The sequence below is a fragment of the Gracilinanus agilis genome, chromosome 4, assembly GCF_016433145.1.
Source record: "Gracilinanus agilis isolate LMUSP501 chromosome 4, AgileGrace, whole genome shotgun sequence".
In the NCBI taxonomy this organism is placed as follows: Eukaryota; Metazoa; Chordata; class Mammalia; order Didelphimorphia; family Didelphidae; genus Gracilinanus; species Gracilinanus agilis.
The window spans coordinates 167,744,242-167,752,471 of NC_058133.1; the positions used below are offsets into that span (position 1 = coordinate 167,744,242).

General features: G+C 40.2%; 1 pseudogene; it reads right to left on the minus strand.

Moving 5' to 3' along the window:
• Window positions 1-3,943: 3,943 nt before the first annotated feature.
• Window positions 3,944-4,044, minus strand: LOC123248113 (annotated as a pseudogene).
• Window positions 4,045-8,230: the final 4,186 nt, after the last annotated feature.

Sequence of the window (8,230 nt, forward strand, 5' to 3'; positions counted from 1 at the left end):
GTACGGGTATCATACTGCTTGCCTTCTCAATGGGTAGGGGACGGTTGGAGGGAGAGAGAAAATATAGAAATCAAAAATTTAAAAACTGAATGTTAAAAATAAAAAATTAAAAAGAAATTCAATATATGTATGCATATAGATGCATATACTTATATATTTCCTATCCAAGTTGTTGGAGCCCCTGAAATCTCTGTATAGATGATGCATAAATTAACTATGCATAGACTTATGCCCTGATCTAAAGAGTAAGTCAAAACAGGAGGAGCTGTTGTAAAAAGATTCATGTTTGGCTGTTTTCTCTGTGGAAGAAAAACCCAGCTTGTGAGAGAGAATCACTCTTCACCTTGTGCCTCCCTTCCCTTTCCCCACATTGGCAATCGAGTCTTGTCAAGATCTTCTATCTGTTCCCTAATTATTATTAATTCTAGAGCCCCCTGGGTAGGGGAGGGCGGGGGAGAGGGGAAGAGAAGGACGGAAAAGGAATGCTCGGGGAAATTACGAAGGGTCACTCCTCCCCCACTTCCATCTCCCCGAGCCATTTTCGCTGCTCCAGCAGGGAGTGCCAATAAGCATGCCCTTGCTTTAGGAAGGTGGCCTTGCAAGAGGACAAAGAATCGATTCAGCTGTACATAGATGCATCAGGTCGGCCTGCGGGCCTCCTCTGCTAATTTACCCTTGAAATTTCCTTGCCCTGTTGGGGCACCGGCGCGCGTGGCAGCTGCGGTTGGAGGAAGGGATGGGGGGATGGGATAAGGATTCCAGTCCGCCGGGATTCTGCCTACCCTCGTCCAAGGCTGACTTTTAGATGCCGTTAATATTTAGGGCCAGGCTAGGAAAAGCGGGGTGGATCAGGACAGAATGTCTCAGCCCAGCAAGCGGGCCGCTACGGCCGCCCAGTCTACAAGAAGCAGAAGCAGCTACAGGACAGTTAGATTCAGTCGGGAGTCAGTCAGAGCAGCCCATCGGGAGCCGTCAAGGGGAAAGTCAAAGCAGTTTGGGAAAACCTCCGGGCATTGGCGGCCTGGAGACCGCTGGCACCCCCCTCAGAGCTTTCCTAGCTTTCCAGTCGTCCCATTCCGATGCTTGGGCTAGTTCTGAGGTAAATCCTTGGAATGATAACTGGGCATCTTGGGAAATCTCCTCCTCAGACCCTGGTGTGTATGGAGGGGCTTCGTCCCCCCAAAGAGCCTGACTGTCATTCAAAACGTTGCTCCAGGGAAGTCCCCGGCCCTGTCGGAATCTTTGCCTTCGCCTTCAAGATGTACAGTATCTAATCCCAAGAAGGGACCCTTTTTTAAATTCCTGTCAATGGCCTAGATGGCACGGGCCCTCTCCGCAAGTAACCCAAAGGAGTGGGAAGGGAATTGGCGATGTTTGGTTGAAGGGTTCCAAACAATGGACTGATATCCAGACCTTCTCAGATGTACTTTCTTAAGCGAGACTGAGTAGTGTATCCTCTGAGTCAGAACGACCTGGTCCTAGATAAGTCATTTAACTTCTTAGTGACCTAGATTATAAATTGGGGGGAGCTAGGTGGCATGGGTGCCGCTTGGCCTCAGCGAGGCTCCTCATCTTGAGTTCGAATCTGTTCTCAGACACTCGCTAGCTGTACGATCCTGAACAGGGCACTTGACCCTGTCGGCCTCAGTTTCCTCGTCTGTAAAATGTAGAGGAGAAGAAAACGGCAAAGCACTCCAGTATCTCTGCCAAGAAAACCCTAAGAGTCAGACACGACTGGCCAACAGGACCTGGGGTGGCGAAGTTCTTCCTCCAGGATCTCTCTTGGCGATTTAATCATAGGTCTGGGTCAGAATCTAGGCAATGGAGGGATTTCCCTTTGTTGGTTCTTGGAAGCCACAAGGCGGGGCAAAATAAGCCTGTTTACACTCAGGGGACTTTTCCACATGTTCCAAGGCAAATGGGACTTTCAGGGCTGGTGGCTGGAATAGAGCTCCACCTCGTGGGCGCGATTGTAAACTACACGCCCTTGTACACGATCTAGTAACACGGTCTTTCTGTAGGCTTCCACAAATCCAGGCTGGCTACTTCCACAAGTGCAATGCCCCAAGTGGAACCTGAGATAACCAAGTCTGGAAGACTTTAGTTCAAGTGTGACCTCAGACATTTCCTAACTATGTGATAAAGGGCAAATCACTTAAGCTCTGCCTGCCTCAGTTTACTCAACTGGAAAATGGATGGAATAATGGAAGATAGCACCCATCTCTCCATCTTAAGAGGATCAAATAAGCCAGTAGAAAGTACTATATAAATGTTAGATATTATTATTACACCACTGTCACACCTGGTTTGTGCGTGTGTGTGTTTTATCTTTGGTGATCCTACCAGTGAAGACCTTCCTCCATCAGAGCATCTGCTCTCCCATTTGTAGTTGCTTGGACCGCAGGGTCACATAACTAGTAAGTGTCTTGCTGAGGCTATATTTGAAGGTTTGCCATTTCCTTCTCCTGTTCATTTTACAGATGAGGAAACTGAGGCAGGCAGGGTTGAACGACTTGCCCAGGGTCACACAGCTAGTAAATGTCTGAGGCTGGATTTGAACTCAGGTCTTCCTGACTCCAGGCACAGGTATCCATACCACCTAGCTGCTCCAGATTTATAGTCTTAGTCAGTAAGAAGATAGATGACTTATCTTGAGCCATACAACCAGTATATGTAGGAGGGGACTTGAATCCAGGTCGTCCTGACTCTGAGGTCAGGTTAAAAAAAAATAGTAGCTGTTGTAATGGCCTTGGGCTCAGGAGAGAAAGTGGGTTCAAGGGAGGTCAGAGAAGGTCACTTTGGAATGTAGAGTTGGAATGTCATTCAGTGAGCATGGAGGGGAAAGTACAACTATTAGGTAAAGTTCTCCCACACTGACTATATTCTCATGTAGCTAGGCGCTGGTTTAGTGACCTGAAGATAACATTACCAGGTAGCCAAATTAAATATCACACTGCCCCTAAGTTGGTTAATCAGTTAATCATATGACAACCATGCTAGACTGCAGAAAGCAAGGCAATGAGTCAGGCATGATCGGGTATAGTTCTGGGAGTACCACTGCGTGTATCCCTGCACCCTCTCAACCCACACCACCTGTGCCAAAGGGATGGGGAAGAGGAAGACTGCTATAAGATTGGAAAGTTAAGCTAGTACTAAATTGTAGAGGGCTGTAAGGGTTCAAAACTGGCCTCAGACAGTTACTTATTTGGTTGTGAAGTTTTTATGCCCTAGTACATGGTCAATTTTCATATATGTACCATGTACTGCTGAAAAGAAGGTATATTCCTTTTTACCCCATTCACTTTTCTTCAGATATTTATTAAATCTAATTTTTCTAAAAAGTCATTTACTTCCTTTACTTTTCTCTTATTTAATTTTTGGTTCTATTTATCTAGTTCTGATAATGGAACCCCACTAGCATAGTTTTATTGTCTATTTCCTCCTTAATCGTCTCCTTTAAAAATTAGGATGCTATACCATTTGGTGCATATATGTTGAGTACTGATATTTTTTTTCATTGTCTAAACTACCTTTTATCAAGATGTAATTACCTTCCTTATCTCTTTTAATCAGATCTAGTTTTGCTTTAGCTTTGTCTGAAATCATGATTGCTACTCCTTTTTTTGTCTCGGTTGAAGCCCAGCAGTTCTGTTCTAGCCTCTTAACTTTATTCTATGAGTATCTAACTGCCTCAAAATGTGTTTCTTGTGAACAACATATTGTAGGATTCTGGTTTTAAATCCACTATGCTATCCACTTCTGTTTTATGGGTGAGTTTATCCCATTTACATTCATAACCATTTACAATACATACCATATGTGTATCCCCCTCCATCTTGATTTCCTCTTTTAATCCTGCCCTTTCTCCTGTCACTCTTTCCCTCTACACCAGTGTTCTGTTTTTAATCACCACCCCCATCCCCTTCCCTTATATTATTCCCCTAAAAATATGGAATGCTTCATGAATTTGCATATCATCTTTGTGCAGGGGCAATCTTCTCTGTATCATTCCAATATTAGTATATGTGCTACTGAAGCAAGCACCTCAGACACTTAATTAACTGGGTGACCCTGTACAAGTGATTTAGCCCTGTTTGCCTCAGTTTCTCACCTGTAAAATGAGTTACCAAAGGAAATGTAAAACCATTCCAGTATCTCTGCCAAGAAAACCCCAAATGAGGTCGTGAGGAGTCTGACAAAACTGAAACAAATGAACAACAAAAAAGTGAGAGAAAGCAAAGGAATCTGATTTCCCAACTTTTTGAAGGAGAAGCTAATTCTTATTTCCTTAACATTACTATGAGGAAGTGAAGGCTCTGGTTACCTAAAGCATGGAGGTGGAGGTGGGGTTAGAGCATGCTAAATAGCAAATATAGAAGGTAAGAGCAGCTCAGGAAACCTACTAGGTAATGGAGATCTATGGGAATCAGCTACCAGTGGAAACAAGGTGTGTAGGTCTCAGACAATTTATAAATGTGACTGAAAGGTTAGAGTGCTAGGCTTGGAATCAGGAAGGCTTATCTTCCTGAGATCAAATCTGACCACAGACACTTACTTAGCTGTGTGACCCTGGGAAAGTTTTTTAACCATGTTTGTTCCTTATCTATAAAATGAGTTGGAGAAGGAAATGGCAAATCACTTCAGAATCTCCACCAAGAAAACCCCAAATGGCATCATGAAGATTTAGACATGACTGAGATGGCTAGACCAAAACAAATAAAATACAATTTATCTTGGCTTTCTATCTCATCCACAGTTTTAATGTATTTTATTTAACTAATTAACTAAATAATTTAGAATATTTTCCCTTGGTTACATGATTCATCTTCTTTTCCTCCCTTCTCCCTCCCCGTTCCTGTAGCCAACAAGCAATTCCACTGGGTTTTACATGTATTATTGACCAAGACCTATTTCCATATTATTAATGTTTGCAATAGTGATTGTTTAGAGTCTACACTCCCAATCATATCCCCATCACACCATGTGATCAAGCAAATGTTTTTCTTCTGTTTCTACTCCCACAGTTCTTTCTCTAGATGTGGATAGTGTTCTTTCTCATAAGTCCCTCAGAATTGTCCTAGATCCTTGCATTGCTGCTAGTAAAGAAGTCCATTACATTCAATTGTGCCACAGTGTATCCCTCTCTGTATATAAGGTTCTCCTGGTTCTGCTCCTTTCATTCTGCATCACTTCCTGGAGATCATTCCAGTTCACATGGAATTCCTCCAGTTCATTATTTCTTTTAGCACAATTGTTATTCCACCACCAACAGATACCACAATTTGTTTAGCCATTCCCCAATCCATCCCCTCATTTTCCAGTTTTTTGTCACCACAAAGAGCACAGCTACAAATATTTTTGTACATGTATTTTTCCCTATTATCTCTTTGGGGTACAAACCTAGCAGAGGTATGGCTGAATCAAAGGGTAGGCAGTTTTTAAAGCCCTTTGGGCATAATTCCAAATTGCCTTCTAGAATGGTTGGATCAACTCACAACTGCACCAGCAATTCACTAGTGTCTCAATTTTGCCACATCCCCTCTAACACTGATTACTTTCCTTTGCTATCATATTGGCTAGTCTGCTAGGTGTAAGGTGGTACCTCAGAGTTGTTTTGATTTGCATTTCTCTAATTATAAAAGATTTTGAGCACTTTTTCATGTGTTTATTGATAGTTTTGATTTCTTTATCTGAAAATTACCTATTCATGTCCCTTGCCCATTTATCAGTTGGGGAATGGTTTCATTTTTTTTTTTGTACAATTGATTTAGTTCCTTATAAATTTGAGTAATTAGACCTTTGTCAAAGGTTTTTGTTATAAAGATTTTTTTCCTAATTTGTTGCTTCTCTTCTAATTCTGGTTGCATTGGTTTTGTTTGTACAAAATCTTTTTAATTTAATGTAATCAAAATTATTCATTTTATATTTTGTGATACTCTCTATCTCTTGCTTGGTTTTAAATTCCTTCCTTTCCATAGATCTGACAAGAATACAATTCTATGTTCACTTAATTTACTTATAGTTTCCTTTTTTATTATTTTTAATTTTATTACTTAAGAAAATTTTTCCATGGTTACATGATTCATATTCTTTCCCTCCCATCTTCCCACCACCCTCCTGTAGCCAACAAGCAATTCCACTGGGTTTTATATGCATTATTGATCAAGACCTATTTCCATATTATTGATATTTGCACTAGGTTGATTGCTTAGAGTTTACATACCCAGTCATATTCCCATTGACCCATGTGATCAAGCAGTTGTTTTTCATCTCTCAGTTCTTTCTCTGGATGTGGATAGCGTTCTTTCTCATAAGTCCCTCAGAAATGTCTTGTAACATTGCATTGCTGCTAGTAGAGAAGTCCATTACATTCATATCTATCTCTGTGTATAAGGTTCTCCTGGTTCTGTTCTTTTCCCTCTGCATCAATTCCTGGAGGTTTTTCCAGTTCACATGGAATTCCTCCAGTTCATTATTCCTTTTAGCACAATAGTATTCCACCACCAACAGATACCACAATTTGTTTAGCCATTCCCCAATCAAAGAGCATCCCCTCATTTTCCAGTTTTTTGCCACCACAAAGAGCACAGCTATAAATATTTTTGTATAAGTCTTTTTCCTTATCTCTTTGGGGTACAAACCTGGGCATAATTCCAAATTGCCTTCTAGAATGGTTGGATCAACTCACAACTCCACCAGCAATGCATTAATGTCCCTATTTTGCCACATCCCCTCCAACATTTATTACTTTGCTGCCATAATGGCCAGTCTGCTAAATGTGAAGTGGTACCTCAGAGTTGTTTTGATTTGCATTTCTCTAATTATAAAAGATTTGGAATACTTTTTCATGTGCTTATTGATAGTTTTGATTTCTTTATCTGAAAATTGCCTATTCATGTCCCTTGCCCATTTATCAATTGGGGAATGGCTTGCTTTTTTGTACAATTGATTTAGCTCCTTATAAATATGAGTAATTAGACCTCTGTCAAAGGTTTTTGTTATAAAGATTTTTCCCAATTTTTTTGCTTCCCTTCCAATTCTAGTTGCATTGGTTTTGTTTGTACAAACCCTTTTTAATTTAATGTAATCAAAATTACTTATTTTACATTTTGTGATGTTCTCTATCTCTTGCTTGGTCTTAAATTCTTTCCTTTCCCATAGATCTGACAGGTATACTATTCTACGTTCACCTAATTTACTTATAGTTTCCTTCTTTATATTTAAGTCATTTACCCATTCTGAATTTATCTTGGTTTAGGGTATGAGAAGTTAATCTAAACCTAATCTCTCTCATATTATTTTCCAATTGCCCAGCAGTTTTTGTTAAATTGTGTGTTTTTGTCCCAAAAGCTGGAATCTTTGGGTTTATCATACACTATCTTGCTGAGGGCATTTACCTCAAGTCTATTCCATTGATCCTCCCTTCTGTCTCTTAGCCAGTACCATATTGTTTTTTATTTTTACTGCTTTATAGTACAGCTTAAGATCTGGTACTGCTAGGTCACCTTCCTTCAAATTTTTTCATTAGTTCCCTTGATATTCTTGATCTTTTGTTCTTCCAAGTGAATTTTGTTATATTTTTTTCTAATTCAGTAAAAGAGTTTCTTGGTAGTTTGATATGTATGGCACTAAATAAGTAAATTAATTTAGGTAGGATTGTCAATTCATCCACATCTTTTGTGTACTAAATAAATTAGCCCTATCCTGCTGCCTTGCCCCCCGGAAAAATACCCAATTAGCTGAGGCACAGAGCTGTCAATCTGAATAAACAACCACCTCTACTTAACTCTTTTCCTTCTATCATTTCACATGATCCTACCTATGCATCTGTATTATCATATCCTGAAGCACTGGAAGATATTTCTTTTTAGAGATAGTCCTGCTTCCTCTCTTTATGGAAATAACTTTTAGTTAGATCCAAATGTCATAACAAATGTAATAAATAAAGACTAAAAAGTCTTTGTTTTTCCCTTCCCTTTCCATGTCACCTTCTTCCATACTCCAGCCCAGAAGTATCAAATACACAGCCATTGATTGGGCCACAACATTTTCCAGTGCAGCCCAAAGCAGATTAAAATGTAACTGGGAAGCAGTTAAAATAAATTAATTTTAGTTATATATAAACATGTAGTTTTTTCAATATGTAGCCTCCGGGGACCCTTGGTGGCGAGTCCAGTTGTATTTGAGTTCTATATCATTAATCTAACCTCCTGATACAGGTGAGAATTCC